This window comes from Cricetulus griseus, chromosome 10 (genome assembly GCF_003668045.3).
Source record: "Cricetulus griseus strain 17A/GY chromosome 10, alternate assembly CriGri-PICRH-1.0, whole genome shotgun sequence".
Lineage (NCBI taxonomy): Eukaryota > Metazoa > Chordata > Mammalia > Rodentia > Cricetidae > Cricetulus > Cricetulus griseus.
In genome coordinates, this window is record NC_048603.1 from 8,261,164 (window position 1) to 8,282,570 (window position 21,407).

Here is a 21,407-nt window from a genome sequence, read left to right on the forward strand (position 1 = left end):
AGCCCTGGCTGTTCTGGAACTCACTTTGCTGACCAAGCTGGCCTCAAACTCGCAAATGTCCGACTGCCTCTGCCTCCTCAGTGCTGGAATTAGAGGTGTGTGCCACCACTGCCTGCCTGGCCTTTTGAAGGCGGGTGATAATGAATTCACTAAACCCAAGATAAATGATAAATGGGTGTTTTAGTGGGGAGCAACTTATACTAATAAAGAACCGTGGCAGTCAATCTCTGCGCTTTCTATCCCATCCAAGACCAGAGAGAGAGAGGGACAGAGAGAGAGAGGAGAGAGAGAGACAGAGAGAGAGAGAGAGAGGAGAGGGGGAGAGAGAGAGGGGAGAGAGAAGAAGAGAGAAAAAAGAGGAGAGAGAGAGAGGGAGGGAGAGGGAGAGAGAGAGAGGGGGGAGAGAGAGAGGGAGAGAGAGAGAGAGAGAGAGAGGGGAGGGGGGAGAGAGAGAGGGGAGAGGGGGGGAGAGAGAGAGAGAGAGAGAGAGAGAGAGAGAGAACCCTAGAGAGGAAGCCCAACCTCACACTGGTTCTATCAGCACTTGAAGCCACTCCCAAAGGGGGTGTGGCCACTAACACAAATACACTGGCAAGGATACAAGCCAGCTTTTATTTATTTATTTATTTATTTATTTATTTATTTAATCTTCCACCTGTTTTACAAGAGCTCAGCCAAAGCATCCCAAGGCTTTGGCAATTGTTTCTCCTAAGACCACTTACAACAATCATTTATAATGCTCTACCTCCGACTGACTGAATGAAACAAACACCAATAGGGCAGTTACTTCACATCTGAGTGTTGACACACTTTCTTTTGTAATTTACGTGAACAGGAAGTTCTGACGAAGGAACCCTTGGTATCATTTTATCCTTTGCTGAGCAATAGGACAGAAGATACAATTCTTGTCCTCAATGAGCTCCCAGGGGAGGAGGGCAGATGAAACCCTGGAAGGTGAGCTGTGACGCCGTATTGATTTCCTGGTGTAAACAAGACATGTGAACCACGCCTGGGTAACATCATCATAACCTTGTAAGACCCATCTTTTGAATTGAGTCTGGTTGCACTAAAGGAGATAAAGGTAATTCATTAAGACGGGATGAATTCTGAGAGGTAAGGGATGTGAACAGTCCCAGAACAGTTTGCTCACTCCCTCAGCAGCAATTGTGAGAAACTTGCATTCCCAGGACTCTTGCTGATTAAGTGTTTGATTGAAAAGGAATGGACAGTGAGAATTCTTACAAGGAAACGACACTAAAAACTGGGGGAAGGTTAGCCCAACCAAGTTTTTTGACTTCTAATTAGAGCCGCCAAATGAGATATCAGTGCTATGGGCTCACTGTTCCCCATTTGGGGAGGTTTCTGGGTCTCATGCTCCACAAAAGGCAAGTGAGGGACCCTCCCATTGGTTGTCTTTTCATGTCACCATGTTTGAACTGGCTTCCAACATGGGCTACCAGTGTCATCAAACTTAACTATACCATAGTATCTGTATTCCCTAAGACCTCTCCCACAGTACCAAATCCTTCTTAAAGAAAACAACGTGTGTGTGTGTGTGTGTGTGTGTGTGTGTGTACACACCATACTATCTGTATTCCATAAGACCTCTCCCATGGAACCAAATCCTTCTTAAAGAAAACAGCCGGCTCTGGTGGCACAGGCCAGTAGGATTTGCTGAAGGAGGCAGAGGCAGGAGGATCTGGAGTTCGAGGCCAGCCTGGGCTACATATTTGCTGGGTGTTGGTGGCGCACGCCTTTAATCCCAGCACTTGGGAGGCAGAGGCAGGCGGATCTCTGTGAGTTCGAGGCCAGCCTGGTCTCCAGAGCGAGTGCCAGGATAGGCTCCAAAGCTACACAGAGAAACCCTGTCTCGAAAAACCAAAAAAAAGAAAAAAAGAAAAAAGAAAACAATGTGTGTGTGTGTGTGTGTGTGTGTGTGTGTGTGTGTGTGTGTGTGTGTCCAAGAGTCCAACATACTTCAACTCTCTGCCTCCAGTTCCCTGTAACGTATATCTGAAAACGTGGCCATTACTGTTTAGTAGACAAACTCAGGTCTTGCCTTTTCTCTGTTCAAACACATAGAATGATCTCACTTTCACTCAAGTTTAGGCCAAAGCCTGGGAGACGCACACAAGGTCCAAACAATCTGCTCAGTCATTAGTCACTGCCCCACCCTCATCATCATCTTCAGCCTCTCATTGCTGTCTCTGGTCCAGCCATGACCGGCCTGACTACAGAACAAGCAGATTCCTAAGTTGGGGCCTTTGCATGGATGTCCCTAGATGTGACTATGGTTCACTCTGTCTCTCCCTTTGTTTCGAGCAGCATCTCTTGAGGACTTCTCAGTGGGTCTTCTCTATCCACATCACTTAAAATTATGGCGTGTCCCATCATGGCCCCCTCTCCTCTGTTATTTCTCCTCCATAGCAAGTTACTGTGTGTTCGTCTCTGTGTACCCATCTGCGATCTTAGTCATCCATAAAAACCTCACCTAGATGATGGCTGTTTCTGAGACTCTGCTTTGCTGAAATCTCCCAGGTTCTATTTTGTACTGTATCGTGTTATTAATTTGGTATGGATGTTTGCTTGCTTTAAGCTTAAGCAACAATGTTTTTACCTATTATTCTTCTGGTTTTCCTTGCTGTTGTTACTTCGTTGCCAATAAATCTATACACTCCCTGAAGCCAGAGTTGTCTTTTTTTTATTTTTTGATTGGTTGCTTTTTGAAGCAGGGTCTCACTGTGCAACCCTAGTGAGCCTAAAACTCTCTATGTTGACCACGCTGGCCTTGAACTCACAGAGAACTATCAGCTTCTTCCTGGGATTAAAGGTATACACCAACACACCAGGCCCAAAGCAATAGTTCTGTTGGATATTTTTTCCTCAGTTCCAAAGACAAAACATGTTTTTATTTCAATAAACAGTTTAAGGACTAAACAATAGGAGTGATCACCCAGAGAAAAGGATGGCTAACAAGTGCCAGGGCAATACGCCTGTAGACAGCTTGGTATCATCGCCATCCTGCAGATGAGATTTGGGTAGCTCACACACCGTCTCAGATGGAGAACAAGAACGAAGCTGAGTCTGATAGACTGACTCCACGGTCCACAGTCTATTCCTCAATCATGACCACTGTCCCAAACTAGTTAACTTGCATTCATTAAGTACCTACTATGAGCCATTCATTAAGTAGTGACTATGGACCATTCATTAAGCACCTACTATGAGCCATTCATTAAATACCTACCACGAGCCATTCGTTAAGTATCTACTATGAGCCATTCATTAAGTACCTACCATGAGCCATTCATTAAGTATCTACTATGAGCCATTCATTTAGTACTGACTATGGGCCATTCATTAAGTACTGACTATGGACCATTCATTAAGTAAAGCACCTACTATGAGCCATTCATTAAGTACCTACCATGAGCCATTCATTAAGTATCTACTATGGGCCTATCTCAGGTACTTCCCAGGATAGTTCCCACTCAGGACAACACTGTGGGTAAGTAGTATCAGTTTTGCTTTGTAAATGAGTCAACCACAGCTCTGGGGTTCCACCACTCACACCCAACAATGGAAGCAGTAACTTCTCAACTGGGCTGCACAATTGCATTCACTGTGTGCGTGCTGCCTGGCAGCTCAGAGGCCTGCTTAAAGAACCCATTAGGCTCAGGGGTGTCTGGGCTTTTGCCAGAGATCACATAGCCCTTCTTCGTCGAACTTGTAATCTTGAAAGCTGCTTCATTGGAGTCAACACCTCCCTTTTTGCCTCCTTTCATGGACCCGTATGTATGAATAAGATCAAATCCACTCCTCACACCCCCTCCAAATCCTAGCAGTTTCCACATCCCATTTCCCTCCAGGCTTCATGTCCTCTTTACATAATTATTTTTTACTCACTTAATTTTTAGTCGCCTTATCCGATTGCTGCCCATATGTGCAAGGGTGTAGGATTATCCACTAGGGCTTGGGGAACCTATCAGTGGCCACAGTCTAAAAGAAAAGTGACCATCTTTACAGGTGAACATTCCAGCTCCATTATTTTTAGCACTTTGAATGGTAACACATGTCTGCATTATTCACTACCCACTGCGGTGAGAGCTCTCTGTCTGACCAATCCAGTCAAGCACAAATCTACGGATTTAACATAAATATTTAGAAGTCAGTATGACAAAAGAAAACCACTTAGAAAAGCATCAATAGTTTCTCCTGTAGAACCCGAGTCCCCTAGCCATGGATTTGGCCATGTTTTATGCACAAGGCCTCAAAGCAATTCAAGAGAGTTGTTGGTTACCCCCATAAACAGTTGCGCCAAAGGGTACATATTGTCTGGCAGGTTAGCCTTGTAACACACAGGATCCATACACGGGTGGGACCATTGTCATCTTCCGTCCACCAGCAGCCAGCACAGGACTCTCCAACCTGTGAAGGTTAACCAGTAGGGAAGGCTTTCCTGGTCAGTTCAAGACTGGTTTCTCTGTGTTTTGCAACTAAAGTCTTTTAGTGTCTTCAGGAATGGGTCTTATCATCTAGTTATACTAGGCAACCAAGAGCCATGCCAATAGCCTGACATGCTTTGGGTGCCTCTTGGGCATTTCTGATAATAACTCATAGGAAGTTAATGTGTACCACACAGTGAGAATTTTCATTTAATAGACCATGTCTTCTGGGAGCAGATTTGTAAGATTTGTTATTTGTTCACTAATGTAGAGTACTCCTGTTCAAACCCCCATATGTGTGTGTGTGTGTGTGTATTAAAACATGTAATATATTTTGACAGTGTGTGTATGTTTGCGTGTGTTTGGAATTAGCTTACAACTAGTAAGATTTCATAAACCCTCTTCACACAGTCTTAGTTTTCGTGTTTTTGTGCACCTGGTGGATCAGGGGACAAAATTCAAATTCTACACTTCAGAATCCAGTCTTCAAAGAGAGAAGACTTTGGAAATAGAATAAATAGATTGATAATAAACAAGCAGCATTTACTGAGGAGAATGATGACCCCAGGGAGGACCAAGAGACGGAATCCTGGCTCTCCGGCATAGGCCTGGATGGAGCTGCCAGGCAAGCCCTTGGCTCCCCTGTGCAAAGATTAGCCAGCAAGCAGCTCCTTCTCCACCATCTGCACCTGCATCGTGCTGGGCTTGGCTTTCACACTTGCTTTGTTTGTCTGATGTCTGGGTGGGTGGGTTTTCTTTTGTTGCGTTTTGTTTCAAAGAAAAACTTCCGTTAAGCATGTTGATGGATATCAAACCAATGCTTTGATAATATCAGAGAGACAACGGAGTATGTCTTACCGATGTACACGGAACCCTAAGGTTTCTAGCATGTTCTGTCTGACCCCTGCGGCCCCTCCCACCACTCTGTCCCAGCTGGCCTCAACCTGCCAGCATGTGAGAGCCCTGGACTGAAAACCTGAGTCTTCCGGAGCCTTGCTATCTTCTGAAGCTTGATCCCCGCCTCCAGCACAAAGCAGTGATGAAAAAATCCTCCTGGATTCTAGAAAATACTTCATGTATTTTTAGTGTCTACCACATAACTTCTTGTGGCCGATTTTCATATCTAATTCTACGGAAGCAGGTAGGAGCTTTTCAAAATTACATCTGTAAACACAAGGACAGTGGGGGGCTTGGGGGGAAGAATGAGGAAATGAGCATATAATAAGTGGGGAAAGAAGAGGAGAATAAAAACTGGCAGTTTTTTAGTTGTTCTTCCTCTCCCGCTGCTGGAGGCCTGTTTATTTTTGTTGTTTACTCCTGCCATCTAGTGGTTACAACGCAGTAATGCCTAAATCAGACAGGTCCATCTCCAAAACATTTTTCATTACTATGTTTTGACCATTTCAGACATTTACACAAGAATTTTTATCAGATTCACCCTTCTTCTCTCTCCTGCACCCATGGAACCCTCCCTTACCACAACGTCTAGCTGAGTCCTCTCCTGATCCTATTTATTTGTGGTTTTTATAAACCATCGAGTCCAATTGGTGCTCTCCACTGTTTATCTTTGCAGTAAATCCAGGGCCATTCTGTCTGTGAATGTTCCCTGTTTGTCATTGTCAACAGGAAGCTGCATCTTGAAAATAAGTGTGAATTTGGAGAACTCAGATTTCTGTCATCCAGCTGCATTCACTGGGAAACTCCTCTCTCGCAAAGGTCGTATTTTAAAACTCTAATGGGTTTTTCTAAATATTGAACAATATTTGCAACTGCTGGCTGAAGGTGTCCTCAAGCCAAACAACTGAGTAAAGAAATAAGATATAATGGAAGTCTCTGAATACTTTAACTTGATAACCAAAAAGCGAGCCCTGTAGTTTCCGAAAGTTGTGTGTAGAGAAACTTACACGTACTTTACATGATCACTTAGACTAATTTTTGGTTTCTTTTAAAAGAACTCATTTTAAAATTAACAAAATTGGAAAATGTTTCAAAGGAGGTTACACTTGGCTTGATGCATGATTGACAGGGCAATAAAGGACAATAAGACATGGGTAGAGAAGTTTACTGGCTCAGGGATCTTAGGCAGACCTTTCTATGTTGCGCAGACTGCCTTTGAACTTTCACTCTTCCTGCCTCTAGCCCCGTGTGAGTATTGGGATCACAGGAATGCACCACAATGCCTACACAACTAACTTCAAACCCTACCTCCCCACCCCACCCCCTGCCCCCCCAACTCCCCCCTGCAAAGACAGGTCTCGATAAGCATCAGCACTGTAGGTGGTTCTGCTGAAAAGTCAACGATGAAGAGCAGGCTGCTGTTACAGGGTGCTGTACTCATGGTCCTGTGTTGCAGGGTACAGTGCTGCAGGGTGCAGTGTTGTAGGGGGCTGTGTTGCAGGGGGCAGTGTAGCAGGGGGCTGTGTTGCAGGGTGCAGTGTTGCAGGGGGCTGTGTTGCAGGGTGTAATGCTGCAGGGTGTTGTGTTGCAGGGTGTGATCTTGTAAAGTGCTGTGTTGCAGGGTCCTGTGCTGCAGGGTCCTGTGTTGCAAGGTGCAGCATTGCAGGGTGCAATGTTTCAGAGTTCTGTGTTGCAGGGTGCCGTGTTGCCAACTGCCGGCATACCATTAACATCACAATGCAATGCAGAAGTAGCCCAAGGACCAGGAACAAAAGTGCCTGTGAGATAAGGAAGTTGACAAAATTTGTACACCTGCGTGAGATCAGAGTCCCGGACTTTATAATCGGAGACAGCGCGTCTTTATATTTCAAGGGAGGAGGAACACAAGGAACGCTCTGCATAATAATAAATAATGAGCTTTATTAAACCTGAAAATGGCAAAGAGAAGGGCAAAACCCACATAGTCCAGTTGAAGCAAACTTTATTAAATATTGGCTAGGCAAATGGACACTGGCCAGATCCTTGCCCAGAATTCCCAGAGAATGGTTAGTTAGATGCTCCTAAAGGCAAAACCCACAAAGCTACAGTACTTCCCGCCATCTTTCCATGGCTACAATCGCTAGCAAGCAAGCATACATCCTGAAGCACCTCCTGCCTGCATACGGTCAAGCACAGCTGGGGCAGGCAACCAGCCTTGTTTACCGAATTGAAAACATGTGGCTTGTTGTCTTACACCAACAACAGCCCCCAGCATTCCAGGAAGTTACCTGTCCTTGGGCAAGTGGCTCTTACAGGTTAACTTTAGCCTTCTACTCCTCGAGAAGGCTGGCTTTCTGGAAGAGAATTTTGCGATGGTATAAAAGAGACTCAGGCTTAGACATTTGGGTGACAAGCCCAGAGAAAAGTGGCAAGCTGAAGCAGAGTGGTCTGGGTGTGTTTTCAGAAACAGAAAGGGGACAGACGAGTATTGACCTCCTTCTGCAAATTTCACAAGGGAACTTCTTTTTAGAATGTAACACACGGATACAAATTACATCTAGAATGAAAGACACGGTTATTGACCTGTTGTCTTCCTGGACTCTCTGGGTAGGGTGAGACAGGAAAAGCGAGCATAGGTAACAAAGTCATCCGTGCACACATTGACCTCCAAGCACTGCTCCCTAGTGCTGGGCTGGGCATCAGGGCCCTGGTCCCTCCGGCTTTCCTTCCATCCTGCTGTGTCCAACAACGCCAGCCTTCTCTATGGTGTGTGTTCTTTCGTATTCCTACCCAAGGACCTTTGAGCCAGCCGGTTTTTTCTACCTGCCTATTATTATCTTTCATTTTTGCTTTCTTTTTGTGTCTCTTCTGTTTGTTGCATGAAGGAGTCACACTAGTCCAAGTTTAAAGTGAACCCCATAGGGTGACACGATACAAGTTCTGTGACTTTTAAACTTGTGATAAGGGACAGAAAGAAAATTCTACACATTGACAGGAAATCCTCACTTAGGCTTAAACACTCATCAGTACTTTAAACCCGAGAGCCTTCAGCTGAATTTGAGCGGGTCACCCTGTAGCCAGGTGACTTCTCCATATCCGGATGCACAGTTGCAGTGCCACTGTAGGCAAATTTCTTTTTAAATGTCTTCACTCTTTTTTTTTATTGTAATCATCAATAATCCCCTGGACAGTGGTTAGGGTCTTCCTGCCATTTGTATATCACACCCAACAATCCAGTTCTGTTCCGTCCAATAAACTATTTTTATATTTCATAATTATTTTTACATAGTTGTTTATTAATTATCTGTCTTCTTTGTCCAGAATAAAAAAATGTCATAACATTAAGTTTTCTGAAAGCATGTTTATTGTCTAAATTAATCAGAGCTGCTGCCATCCCCAACAGAGCACAAGAAACTAGCTGAAGGTGACTGTCACTTGGCCTCTGCTTTTCAGGGTTAATGTAATATTGGGGGGGGAAGGTTAGCTAGAGAATACTGTTTGTTGTCACTCTCAGACCTGAAGGTTGAGATGGAAACACAACTAGAAACCAGGGAACAGATGTCCTAAGTGAAGAGGACCCAAGGTAGCAAGAACAGGGACCTGCAATGGACACATCTTTCCCTTTGGACTCCCTTTATGACAATCAGAGTCTCTGCTTGTCTCTTCCACAACTCAGATGTCCTACTGAGGCTGCCTGAGGCCAAACCCCAAAGGAAAGCAAGCAGCTTCTCCAGCTCAGCCTTGGCACCACAGAGCAGGGTGGAAATGGTTAAAAGCAGATGTACAGAGGCACTGAGAATACACCCAGGGGATGACCATACTCACTATTGGGTAAAGAGTACAACGAACCAAACATAACATACCCTATCATCCAAGTCTCGGCATCCCACAATGGATAGAAGGGATTCTTTACAATCTAAACTCACTTAGGTCAAATTAAGGGCCTTCTCCGAGGTCATACTACCTTCAGGGTCAGACACATATTCAGACGTGGAGAGACGAAAAAGAAACTTGCAAGGAAGGCGGAATCAGCTCAGAATACAAGCACCAAGTTCATGAAGTTTGGGCTAAACTGACCAAGATGGTTACTCTGGCATGTGATAGCTGTCTGCTTGGCAGGAGTCTTTGGGTTATCTGTCTTAGTCAGGTAAATACAGATGAAGTAAACACAGGCGCCATGTAAGGTGAAAGTCAAAATCTATGTCATCCGTCCAAATAATTCAAAACCTAAGGAGATGACACCTGAATAATAAAGACGGCTTCAAAATGATAGCTCATTTCCTCCTCCCTGGGTCACGGCCCAGAAATTGGAAGTAAGATACAAAAAGATGCATTTATTTCCAAGTGACAGTGCTTCTTCTGAAATACTAAGAAGCCGGCTTTTACTTCTCAAATATTAAATCTGTCCAGATACTAGAGATGCATTGGTGGTATAGTGGTGAGCGTAGCTGCCTTCCAGATCTGAACTATCAGGGGCTGAGCCATGAAACTAGGAAGTGACTTTAACTATTTGTGTTCACTCATTGACCTTGTAATCTGTCTCCCTAACACCCGACCCTACAGTGAGAATGCCACTGTCACGTGAGCCATAGAGCAGAAGGTGGTCATTGTCCCACCCTTCTTGTTTCCTTCTCCACGGATGTATTGGAGCCTAGGCACGGGCTGCCCTGGAAAGTCTCGGTGGGACAGGAAACGAAGCCTTAACTTCAGGGCTGCTGAGATGACCCATCATGTAAATGTTCGTGGCACCAAACCTAACGATGTAAAACCAATTCCTGGTCCACATGGTAGAGAACGGACCCTGGTAAGCTGTGTTCTGAACTCCACACCCATACTAAACGAAGAAATAAGTAAATAAACATTTTTAAAGCTGAAACTGTATTGACTGTCTGCTGCTTCTGGAGATACATGAAGAATGCGCTCATCTTTGTCTTCTGCCAATGTTTAAACATGATCTTCAGGGTAGCCACAGTCATCTAGACTTTCTGCGGTAGCCTTCCTGGCTACATTCAAATTATCGCACCAGGTGTAGTCGCCCAAGACTCTCAACAACTTTCCACCAATATAAAGTTAATATGTAACAGGAAGATACTTTATATGGTTAATATGTAACAGAAAGATACTGTGGAAAGGACTCAATGAAAGTGTCCCTTGTGATGACACTTTGCATTACCCAGCAAGTCCCGCTGCAATTAATCTGAAATCACTGCTCCTTCGCTCTCTTTCTGAGAAGAACAGCATGGAATAAAACAACTGGAAAATGAAGCTTCCTGCTTGATTATCCACACACTGTGCTCCACAGATGTCAGTCACAGGCGAGTTTGCTCTGAGACCAAAGGCAATGAAGGACAGAAAGCTCGTTCTGAAGTCTCTGCAGCAGAACTAGGTAGTCTACCTCACAAATGAGCACATTCATACCATCTATGTCCTTTAAGGTGTGAGCCGAACCTTTTCCTGCTCAACTGTCCTATTTAATGAGTGAAAGTCACTAGAATATCCTGTAAGACTCACTGGGATTAGCTGGAACCAGACACCTGCTTTTTGGGTATAGACACACACACACACACACACACACACACGCACGCACGCACGCACGCACGCACGCACACTCACTCACGCGCACACACACACACTCACACACACACACACACTCACACACACACACTCACACACACACACACTCACACACTCTCACACACACACACACACACACTCACACACACACTCACACACACACTCACACACACACACACACTACACACACACTCACACACTCACACACACACACTCACACACACACACACACACTCACACACACACACACACTCACACACACTCACACACACACTCACACACACTCACACACACTCACACACACACTCACACACACACACACTCACACACACATACACACTCACACACACTCACACTCACACACACACACACACTCACACACACACACACACACACACACGTTATAGGATGACTCATCTGTCTGGTAAGGGGCTGTCGAAATGGGGTTTGTATTTAAATTAGGTTGGGTGTGGTTGGGAAGACTATTTCTTGATCTCAGACTTCAGTTTCCTCATCTGTGAAAGAAGAATACTCCTACACAGTTGAGTGGATGGCTACCATGAGGGAAAGGGGGAATGTATGTGGACTACATGACTCAGAACATACCATGGAACATGTGAGCCACATGTATCTCCCAGCACATGTAAATCAGAAGCAAGACTCACTTTTCCTCGGCTGGACCTCTCCACCACAAAGCAATCATACCCGTAATTCCCTTGCTTAGTGGGACCTCCTTTTCTCTGTACTTTCTTTCCACCCTCCCCCCATCATCACCCATGTCCTATTTCCTCCTCGGGGTTGGAAGTATCAGGATGCCCTTAGCACCTGCAAGGCTCACCTTCTCTACCCAGGCACCCTTTGAAGTTCTGCCCTGAGGACAGCGGGGGCAAGTCACAAAAAAGAAAAAAATAAAAAAGGCCCTGAGGAATCGGGAAGATGTCTGCACTCCAAAAAGACAGAAATCACTGAGCCTGGTTGCTAACAGGCTGTTATTTCCTTGAGCATTCCTCCATTGCCTTCAAACATGTAGCACTGCTTTGTCATTGTGGTTGTGTCCTTTAGACAGGAGTGCTCTGATGAGGAACGCCCTTCTGTGTATGTTTATCTTATTGGTTAATAAATAAAGCACTCTTTGGCCAATAGGAAAACAAGAGGTGGGACTAGGAGCCAAGGAGGATTCTGGGAAAGGTAGGAGAAAGTGGAGAGTCACCATGTGAGCCGGGAAAGACAGGACACTTGTCGCTGGTGTCCAATAAGAGAAGTATAGACTTATGATAATTAAGACTGAGCTGGCATATAAGAAATCCTAGTCACTGGCTATCAGTACTTTATCAACCAATAAGACAATCATATACACAGAAGGACCTCCCCCATCAGTGCTTCTTTTAAATTTACTTTTGCCCTTCCTCTCTCATTGAATTATAAACATTTGGCAAGACCATGTACACTACCACTCCCCGGAAAAATGCCTAGGATAGTTAACGTTTCTGTTATGTTCTGCCAAATGAATTTTGACACCCGAGATTACACTAATCACCGCCTTCCTGATTTTTGCATGCTCCTCCCAGCTTTTCCAGCGCCTTCCTCTGACACAGCTGACCTTCATCCAGCCCTTGAGCAAGTCTTACAGCGTCTTCTCTCTCCTCTTGATCTCCCGATGCCTTGGACTGACACAGTTCCTTGTTCCTCCTCCTTTTTCTCTCCTTGCCTTGTTTCTCCAGCACGCGAACGGTTTCACAGAGAAGAAACCAGCTGCTAATTAAAGGTGGGACTTGGAGCGCCCCAGACTGGGCTACCCTTCCCCCATCTTCACAGAGGATTCGCAGCTGGCCCCACTGCTGTATTCCCTCGCATAGCATCAATCACTTGGCCACCACCCTTGTGTTTATGTATGCACTTCCCAGGTCCTAGTTTTCATGCAGGATATTGGTATAGCTGTCATCCAACTCTCCTAAGGAAAACTCCACATCTGTCTTCATAGGCACAGAATATTTACTGCTGGTCAAAGGCTCATCTAAGGGCTCAGAAACCCTTATCCAGACATCATATAAGGATAGATTTCCCAATTTCTACATCCCGATTCTTTATGGAAAAGATAACGTCTACCTTTATGATCAATGAATATTCATTTCCTCCACAAGCAACACGTGTGTGTGTGTGTGTGTGTGTGTGTGTGTGTGTGTGTGTGTGTGTGTGTGTGTGTACCCATCTGTCTGTTCCATAAATAGGCTCAGCCCTTGTAGCAAAAGGTGGCTCAGTAATACTCGTAGCCTTTGAAAACAAAAGGAGTCCTGACCTCAGCTTCCCTTTGCTGTTGAGAAATAAGTTGTGGGTCTCACCATGTTTCTGTTTCTCTGCTACTCTTCCCAAACCAAGAACCAAATTGCTCCTCTGCTTCAATAATCACATCACCTTGATAATATGTAATTAAAGCAAGGGGGCACTTTGTAATTAGTCTGAAAGGACATTGTTTCCCTCTGTTCCCTGGCACAGGACAGAACTGCCTACGGGGAAGACAGCTCGTGGTGTGTAGTATTCAGGAAAGAGACAGTGAGCCTGAGCCCTGGTGACCCCTGAAGCCGGCCTGATGAGGCAGTAAGCTGGTGTGATGCAGCCAGGTTAAGCCGGTCAGTTTCTGGAGCATCCTTTCATGTCTTTGTGATTTATGGAGCCTCTCTGGCCCTCTGCTTCCTCGTGTATCAATGGATTTAGAAGTGGGAATTCTTCCCACAGCTACAGAGAGGACTGGGAGCAAAGCTATACAGGTCACTACAGATAGGAAATGGTGAGTGCTTAACCCTGCAGCCACTGCTGTGTGGGGGGAACAAGTCAAGCTTTTGGTTTTAGTTCCAAAGCGCTAAGCTGCACTTTTTTTTTTTGAGGCGCACCATTTCAAGCGATTTTAAGCAGGTTATAGTTTGTCATTTTTTTCACCACCTCTAGTTTACAGATGAGATAATTGACAAATCTGAGACTTGAGTGACTTGCCCAAGACCACCATAGGACCAAACCCTAAACCCACAGATTTTGCCGCCACACCTCATAAATCTGTTTCTCTGTGCTGGCACGATTCTCAACGTGCTTCCTGGCTCTCCTCCCATTCAGTGCTGGCCACAGTTCCTGAAGAGACTCAATGGAAAGAGGTTTCACGTGGAGTCAAAGGCTACAGAAAGGGAGAGCTGGGTTATAGCTTCTATGCGAATTTGCTGGTTTGTTGTTTTGTTGTTTTTCCTCTTGGGCAAGCCGTGCATTTAGATCTCCACATTTGAAACATAATTAAACTAGGCAATGTTTATTGGTTCTTCTGGCTCTAACAAAAAACAAAAATAAAAACAAAACACAACAAAAACTCCTCAATTTGAACTTCGTATTTTCACCCTTTTAAAAGATTTAACCCCATCACCTCCTCAAAAATGTTTATTCTTAAGTAAAACCACAAATTCGTTAATCCACTAGCCCAAACTTCACCTACTTGTGTATGAATCTATCCCAAGGTTATTTTTCAGTTAATGTTTTGAACTGTACAACCAAAACATAACTGAACCTGCTCAACTAATAGCAGCATTTGAAAACAAAATGTTAATAACAACAGCGTAACATTAGGCTCCCAATAGCAAAGAATGTGTAAAAATGTAAAAAAAGCATTCCACCACCCTCCATATATACATGCAATCATAACGCGTTAATGTATGGTAAGACGCCAATAAAAGGAAATAACAATAAAAGAATCCTTGTTAAAGATCTGTCCTGAAATTCTAAACGTTACCACAAGAGGGCAGGGTTGACTCAGTTCTGGCGCTCACAGTTTTCAACGCCTTGGAAGCAAAACACAGATGGAGGACAGATGGGAGTATAAATTAGTTAAAAAGAAAAAAACTTCTCAAAAATAGCATAGGCTCTTTTACAAGAACAAGAGCAATGCTCATCACAGCACACCTGGATTGTATTCAGCTTAAAGCCTGAGCCCTAAACGATACTCACAAGAAATAGTCCTTAAACACTCTAAAATATCTGCTGAAATTTGAATGTTACCAATGTAATTAAAGAAACAAATTGCCTATACTGTAGGCAGGTTGGTTGGGCAGCAATCAACTAAATAGGACCTAGTAATCAAATAGGCAAAGAATGTGATATTTGATTTACTGTGGGTTGAAAGTATGCAAAAATCCCAATTATGTATTCATAATTCACGAAGAAAGAACTGGACAAAATGAGAACAGATTTCTAAAAAGGTAGACTTTTCAATGATGTATTATTTCAGTATCATTATGAAATCTATTTGCATCCTGCAATAAATGTGTGTTAAGTGTTGCGTCTATATGACCTTCTCCAATAAAGTCAGCTGCATCTTTAACACTCTAAACCAATTGGAGCATAATCCACACAGGCAGCTCGGCACCGTTAAAAGGCACAGAGGCCAAGGGCGAGCACTCGCTCTTCAATCAGCAGGCACAGAGGGCGTTAAGTGTCTATCACACAGTGTGGGGGACCAAGACTCAAAGACACATAAAACACAGAGCTTGTCTCTGGAGAGTTCATGCTTCCTTGGGACCACAATCGAAGGAAAATGTGACAGTCACCACCTTAATAAAAGAATTTCTTGTTTTGTTTTTTGGGGTTTTTTTGTTTGTTTGTTTTTGTTTTGTTTTTTCGAGACAGGGTTTCTCTGTGTCTTTGAAGGCTGTCCTGGAACTAGCTCTTGTAGACCAGGCTGGTCTCGAACTCACAGAGATCCGCCTGTCTCTGCCTCCCAAGTACTGGGATTAAAGATGTGCGCCACCACCGCCTGGTTTAATAAAAGAATTTCAAAAGGACACTTGTGTTCGCCATCGTTCCATAATTGAACCGGATAGCTGGCGTGAATAACTTTTACACAGAGTAAGGGTGTTGGGGAGCAAGCTTTGGGAGAGTTAATTCTACCATTTGGTTTAGGTTTGCTGCCAAGCAGGACACCATAGCAGGAGGATGTGACAGAACAAATCCCATCAGCATCACGGTTAGGAAGAAAAGGGTGGAGTAGAGAGGACCTATGGTCCCCTTGAGTGGCATGTCCCTGTGACCTAAAGACCTGCCACTAATCCATACTGATATTCTCACCCTCTTTTTAGATTCCTGCCCTTCATCACACACTCTAGAAGTCGATTAAGGTGTTTTACGTGTGTTGTGGTATGAATGTTACAAGTTTCTCCTGCTGGCTTATAGGTTTAAATATTTCCTCTCTGGTTGGTACCCTGCTTGGGAAAGTTGAGGATGCTTCAGAAGATGCAGCCCAACTGGAAAAGATAAAGAAAACTCGGGGAGAAGGGCTTCATGCGGTGCCCACTTTGAGTTCCCATCCTAGATCTCAGCGTCCGGAAGCATCAAGACATGAACACGTCTAGTTGTAAACTCCCAGCATGCCATGATAGGCTGTTTTGAGCCCCAAATTAGCCCCTCCTCCATTAAGTTGTTTCTGCCAGGTATTTGGTCAGAGCCATGAGACAGGTAACTGAAACAGTGTGCCCTGCTCCTATTCTCTGAACTCATGAGACTGCATCATTCCTTGTGCTTTTCTACCCGTGTTCCAGAAGAGCTTGGGGAGCAAGGAGGGATGGTTACTAATGTATTCCCCTATATTTGCTCCACAAGCAAAGATCAGCTCTACCCTGCAGCAACGGAGCCCACCAAGGAACATTAACAAGGATAACCAGGGATGTGTCTCTAACTTAGACACATCTAAGGTTCGGGGGGAGGGGAGCATAAAACTAATTATCTTCGAAGCCCTGAGATTCTTATTCAGTCATCAATTCAGGAAATACGAGTTGAGAGCCACTGAAGATCAGGAAGACAAAGAGTGCTCTGTGGAGACCAGGGCCTTATGCTCACCACAGTGTGGAAGAGTACCAAGGGGGTACTCTTGGGTATATAAACCTCATTCTGTTTTGTTGTTACGCCAATTAGGCCAAGTTTTTATTGGAACTTGTCTTAACGAAGAGGAAACTGAGGGTAAAGAAGTTACAACATTTGGGAGTGAAGCAGACCTTGTATTACTTTGGCAAAGAAGAATAGAAGATTTAAAAAAAAAAATAGGGCATGTGGGAGACTTTGGACACTTAACTGTATCTGTGGATGAATAAGAGCACGAGCCAAGGTTGACAGCAAGTGGAAACCAAGGTCAATCAAATGCCGTGATAAGATGCTTTAAGTGGCCCTAATGGTGATCAAATGACAAGGACATATTTGAAGTCGGGAAATAATGGAATCCAACTCTTACTTGAAAGTGATGGCTCAAATCTTATTTTGGAGAATGGATTGAAGAATTGGGAAAGGTGACATTTGATTACATTAGACTGCATTGATATTGATGGGAGATACCTACAGGCATGGAGGATGCGGAGCTAACACTTTCTTAACACTTTGAGAGCATCAGTCTAAGGTAACAGGTATGAAGAGGATTACTAACGTGTTGAGTGGGGGAAGCAGCCACGCAGTAACAGAAGAGGTATATTAACCTCATTCTGCTTTGCTGTTATACCAATTACGCACAGTTTTTGTTTGAACTTGTCTTAACAAAGAGGAAAGCGAGGGTGAAGAAGTTGCATCATTTACTAAGGCCTCGGAGCCAGGAAGTGAGAGAATCTAAAACCTGATCTAAATAAATTACTCTGACTTTGAAATCAAGAGACCCTGAACAACTCTATATGCTGCCCACTTTCTCTGGACAACTGACTTCCTACTGAGAAGACAGGCAAAGGAAATCCAGAAAATAGGAGGACAACGATCATCTAAACATCCAACTCTATGAGCCCATCATTTTTCCATCACTGGCCAGCCTGTAGGACCACAGCTAATCCACACAAGACTGACAGCAGGAGGCAAAGGAAGGGATTTGGCCCTGCCGGTCTCTGAGATTTCCTGATTTCCATTCCCATTAACTGGCAGCCTGGGTCACATTATTTGGGATAATTAACTATGCGTCCCTCAGGAATATGTCCTTTCCTCCTCTCTTGCCTTTCTGATAGAAAATGAGTCTAGGAGAAAGGACAAAATATCTCCATGGAAATGAACTTTCTGTCTCATTTCCTATGATGAGGCCATCTTTAATTTTTTCTCCCTCATCCTCCTACACCTTGATAATGTCATCGTTTTAATGTGATTTCCGAGGATAAGGAGCTCCGAGGAACTTGTATTAAGCAATTACCCCAGGGATCAGCATGTACCAGCCCGTGATATTTACTTAAAATTCTCAATTTGCTGGATATGTCAAGGTCTTCATAAACAATACTGGCTTTTTCCAGGTTAGCGAATTAGTGCCGTGTCCAGAATAATCATGCCTACAAGGAGAATGACATGTCCTTATATTCTGTCTTCTTCCTTGGTGACAAGGGCCATTTCAAGTAATTTGTGAAATAAATTCCAAAGACTGCATGGGAATAATGCCTAGCTTGTTTTGCCATGGGAGAAGGAAAGAAAAGGAGAGAGAGAGAGAGAGAGAGAGAGAGAGAGAGAGAGAGAGAGAGAGAGAGAGAGAGAGAGAGGAGAGGGTTTATTCTAAAGATCAGAAGTGAAGAACTAGCTCAGTCTATGACAGACTTTTGTCTCCTTTTAGAAAGTGTTTTACATGGCGATGACAAGAGAAAAGTTCTTTTGAAAGCATGGTGGTCACAGAGACCACAGTTTGTGTGAATTCCTAGCAGAGGAACGTCAGACAATGCTATTGAGGAAGCAAGAACTTGAGTGTACAGATGGCAATTTTTTTCATATAAACAAAAGATACCCATTTAACTTTATAACCTAGTATAACGATGACTTTTCCAGAAATTCCATTCTAGTTTTATTGCCACAATGATTAAAAGCAGCGATTTAAACAGAAATGTTCAACGAATGTTTAGAGTAACATTACTCTTGATAGCTAAGAAGTAGAAGCAACCAATTATTTATCCCCAGATAAATACAACAAAATGTGGTATAAAAATGCCATAGCATAGCATACAGACATAAAAAGGGGGGAAAAGTCCTTTCTGATACACAGAACAACATAGTGAAAGTGGTATATCATTGAAATAAACCAAGCACAGAACAAATGTTGTGTGATTCCAGTAGAACAGGCACGTTCACAGAGACATAACAGGAAAAGATGCTAAGTTGACACTCTGGAAAGAACCACTTGTTACTGGGTTCAGAAATTTCTATTGGGGAAAATGTGAAGTTTGGGATATAGGAAACATGGATGCTTATACACCATGTGATCGTTGAATCTTGTGTTAACTTGGGTGTACACTTTCAAGTGGCTACATTGTATTTTTTATCATGTATCATCTAGAAAGAAGTCTAGCTAGTTTAAAACTAAAAAATATTTAGAGTCTTCATAGTGTGGTGGCCCAGAGAGTCCAGAACTCTAATTACAGGAAAAGGAAGAATTACAGAAAATCGTTTTCTATCTTTTTCTAATTAGTTTTGATGAATTTTCCAGAAATTCTGGAGCCTCTCTCTGGGGAAAGCAAGTATGGAGAAAACACAAAACTTACTGTTGTGGGAAATTTGTGGGCAGAAGTCCCTCACTGAGTTTGATTTGGAGATCAGTCGTGTAAGATTCAACACCACCATGACAGCCTTGCAGCTGAAAAACTAAGTCAGAGCTTGGCCAATGCGTCCCTTAGACTTGTGCATCTGAACACTTGGTTTCCATCTCTGGTGTTATTTGGCGGGAAAGTCTGTAGCATTTTTTTTTTTTTTTATTGAGCGGGGAATGCAAATTTTAGAAGCATGGCTATAGCACGGGAATAAAGGGCTATAGCCAATCCAGTTCTAGGCCAAACTCTGTTGCTTGATGCAAGAAGTCCTGGTCACATGCCTCTGCTGCCATGAACTTTCTCACCAGTGTAGACTTGCACTGCCTCAAACTGGGAGCCAAAATACCGTCTCTTCCCTTAAGTTGTTGCTGTTAGATACTTTATCACAGAGGCTACAAGTGTAATTAACAGATTTATTAAGAAAGAGGAATTCTCACTGACATGTGGAGTTCAAGTTTACCTGAAGTCCTTGAGAAGCAACCAACAACAAAAAATATCAGAGATGGAATCGCAGAAACCAAGGGACACCTTAGTACAAAGTGCATGTGTGAGGTGTGTTAGGCTAGGTGTGTAGCTTTCAACCCACATCTGGTATGGGGAACAGTAATAGTACAAGTGGAAATGATTAGATATCAGGCTCTGTGGCTCATCTCATTGCAATACAGTCCTGCTAATAAGCTATTGCATTCATCTTTAGAGCTATTTTGAGACTTGCCTGCACACAGCTGTCTTTTTTACCCCAAGGAAAACTTAATAACATCCTTTCCATGTGAAAAGAGGTTCTTTTTTTTGTATCCAGTTATAATTTGAAAAGGAACAACTAAAATTACACATGTTGAAATACTATAGGAAATAAACTCCCCTTTATTACTGGTTACAAAGTTCTATTTTTATACAACTATTAAGTGTGTAGTATTTTCCCCAGAGTTCTACGATGGGTAACGTTTTATGGAGTTAGGACAAATTGGTAGTTTGTATTCCTGATTTTAAAATTTCAACAAAATTGAAATAATAATTTTCTTTCTCTGGCTTTCAATGTATTAAGTACCCAGCCTGCAGGTTGGTGTATTCCTAGTAAATCAAACTGTGATACATGAACACCAACTATTTCTATTGTGCCTTTATTTAGTATACAAATAGCAACTATAGATGTGTATGATCGAGGAAGTAATTCAAACTGCATATATGAACTTTTCCAGTAATAGTCCTTATAGAGTCTTCCGATTCCACAGCGCCACAAAGTCAAGTGGCATGTATAATTAAGTCCAGTCTGGGCACTTGAGCGTTCCCAGCTCTAAACATGACATTGTGTTTTATGCTCAGTTCATGCTCGTTCTACCACATAATCTAACAAATCTAGCCTGACAGTTGAATTTTCCATGACAACATCCCCCTCCAGAGACATGACGGTCCACTGTCATCACCCCGCTGATCCCATTGTCATTTATCTGGATTCGATACGTTCCTTCCAGAATTAAGATCAATGCCACAGGACTGGTGGTTAAGGAGTACTTCATCCCTCTGTCTGTAATACAGCCACTGCAGAGCCAACTAATGCCATTTACAAAAGAAAGAAAAGTTCAAAATAAATGTGATTATCAAAAGATGCATTTACTCTTTCACAAACTTACCTTTCTATAAATATGATTATATGATGGTCTGTAAATATCAGCCAGAAATTCTCTCTCTAGCTTGGATTTCCAGGGATCTGATCAATGATGCTGGTGCCTGGTGTTGGAAAAGCAGAGACCTGCCTCTGCTGTAGGGTAAGGTTATATAAAAAAGGATGGGTGCAGGTAGAATTTTTACAGTGATGGTTTACTTTATACATATTGTTAAGTATGTATACACATTTATTAAATATGTATTTACATAAAAATTTGTGTGTACATACATACGTTCTGAAATAATTGGCACAAGACAATAATCAGCAATTTTCTGAAATTTCCAAAAAGTGTGT